Source organism: Micropterus dolomieu, linkage group LG23 (assembly GCF_021292245.1).
Source record: "Micropterus dolomieu isolate WLL.071019.BEF.003 ecotype Adirondacks linkage group LG23, ASM2129224v1, whole genome shotgun sequence".
NCBI classification, from domain to species: Eukaryota; Metazoa; Chordata; class Actinopteri; order Centrarchiformes; family Centrarchidae; genus Micropterus; species Micropterus dolomieu.
The window spans coordinates 30044624-30047625 of record NC_060172.1 but is presented as its reverse complement, the minus strand read 5'-3'; positions in this window follow the sequence as shown (position 1 = coordinate 30047625).

The following is a 3002-nucleotide window of genomic DNA, read 5'->3' as shown; positions in this document are numbered from 1 at the left end:
CTATATAACAAGTTATATGTCACTATATAACAAGTTATATGTCACTATATAACAAGTTATATGGCACAAGTTATATGTCACTATATAACAAGTTATATGGCACAAGTTATATGTCACTATATAACAAGTTATATGTCACTATATAACAAGTTATATGGCACAAGTTATATGTCACTATATAACAAGTTATATGGCACAAGTTATATGTCACTATATAACAAGTTATATGTCACTATATAACAAGTTATATGGCACAAGTTATATGTCACTATATAACAAGTTATATGTCACTATATAACAAGTTATATGTCACTATATAACAAGTTATATGGCACAAGTTATATGTCACTATATAACAAGTTATATGGCACAAGTTATATGTCACTATATAACAAGTTATATGTCACTATATAACAAGTTATATGGCACAAGTTATATGTCACTATATAACAAGTTATATGGCACAAGTTATATGTCACTATATAACAAGTTATATGTCACTATATAACAAGTTATATGTCACTATATAACAAGTTATATGTCACTATATAACAAGTTATATGGCACAAGTTATATGTCACTATATAACAAGTTATATGGCACAAGTTATATGTCACTATATAACAAGTTATATGTCACTATATAACAAGTTATATGGCACAAGTTATATGTCACTATATAACAAGTTATATGTCACTATATAACAAGTTATATGGCACAAGTTATATGTCACTATATAACAAGTTATATGTCACTATATAACAAGTTATATGTCACTATATAACAAGTTATATGGCACAAGTTATATGTCACTATATAACAAGTTATATGGCACTATATAACAAGTTATATGTCACTATATAACAAGTTATATGGCACAAGTTATATGTCACTATATAACAAATTATATGGCACTATATAACAAGTTATATGGCACAAGTTATATGTCACTATATAACAAGTTATATGGCACAAGTTATATGTCACTATATAACAAATTATATGGCACTATATAACAAGTTATATGGCACAAGTTATATGTCACTATATAACAAGTTATATGGCACAAGTTATATGTCACTATATAACAAGTTATATGGCACAAGTTATATGTCACTATATAACAAGTTATATGTCACTATATAACAAGTTATATGGCACAAGTTATATGTCACTATATAACAAGTTATATGTCACTATATAACAAGTTATATGTCACTATATAACAAGTTATATGGCACAAGTTATATGTCACTATATAACAAGTTATATGGCACAAGTTATATGTCACTATATAACAAGTTATATGGCTCAAGTTATATGTCACTATATAACAAGTTATATGGCACAAGTTATATGTATGTCACTATATAACAAGTTATATGGCACAAGTTATATGTCACTATATAACAAGTTATATAGTGGAATTGTGTTTTGTAACTCCCTTCTGATACATAGCAGACAATATCCATTAATACAGAATCAATTACAAAAAATGGTAAACAGAAATAAACTATAATCAATGGAGCAGTGCTGAGGAGGAATTAGAGTCTGATAGCTTGGTGGGAAAAGCTGCTCTGCAATCTGCAGAAACTTCTATATCTCTTCCCATTCTTTACTACTACTACATAGGAAATCAGGTCAGCTGAGTCAGTGAACTCCTTTAAGTCCCTTCTTAAAACAAACCTTTTTAGGAGAGCCTTTCCTGATTTTAGATGATTCTGTTTTCTTTTCTAACTTCATTAACTTCAAGTGTTTTCTTGCTTTTATTGTGTATCTTGTTTTTATCTGTGTTTTATTGTCTTTGCACTTGTTAAAGCACTTTGTAACATGGTTTTTGAAAAGTGCTCTATAAATAAAGATTACATTTATGATGACATCCGCCAACGGACATGAATCAACGAATTTGGAATGCAGATGTCAATTAAACTTCACAAAGACAAAGCACATTTTGTCTCCAAAGATTACATAGTTATTTTTTGTTTTTTCTGTAGCTGTTTCACCACCAGCAGCAATATATTTTATTTTATTAATTCATTCACTGTCATTAGTTAGTAGTAGTTGTAATAATAGTATTTTGCAGCAGTCTTTCTTCTGTGCATTCTAATGTGGGACTATAGTGTACACCACGCTTCGAAAATCAAGTATATTTCTTTTGTATAGTTTCATGGTTTATAGGTGTGAGTAATTTTATCACGTTTTCACATACAATACATATGCAAAACTTAATTATAATTAGTGGGTAGTATGCCTGCTACTGATTAACTATTTTTTATTCTATTAATATAACAATACTACTAATAATACTTATTATTATAATTATAATTATTGTTTAGTAAAATGTATCTTAAATATTAAACTGTGCATATTATTATTATTACATTGTATATCATATAAAATTGAAAATGAAATTGAATGTTAAGCAAAGTTAAAGAGTAGTATCTAACTAGTGAATAAAAATATAAAGCTTATTTGAATTTAATTGAAACTGACTGCTCGGCTCCAAAATTCACCATCTAAGTAATGTTCCTTGCAGACTGGAAACAGGGGTTTTCCAGTCTTCAGTCATATCTTGTCCAAAGGAAACAAAATCATCTAAAGCTCAGTATTTACAAAGTCACATCTCTGGGTTATCTGCGGGACTGTTTCTTGTCCGGGCACTGTGAATTCCTGAAGTCTCATTGTCACTGTAAGTTTACCCAGACAATCGGCGCAGACTTCATTAGGCTACTCTCGACCTTTAAAGGTGCTGGTTGGTGGATTTTGTTAGGTTCAGACACAGCCAGCCCAGCTGTTTCCAGGCGTTGTCCCAAGCTAAGCTAATTGGCTGCTGGCTGTAGTTTTGTATCAAATAGCCTACATCCTTTGCTGGAGCGCTACAGCGAGCTCCATCACACACTCCATCCTGTTTACTTACACCTAGCTAGACCTGGCTTTGAAGAGCCATCTGTGGTCCACCGAACACAGTGTCCTATCCTTTCACCCACGCAGATAAACTAAAA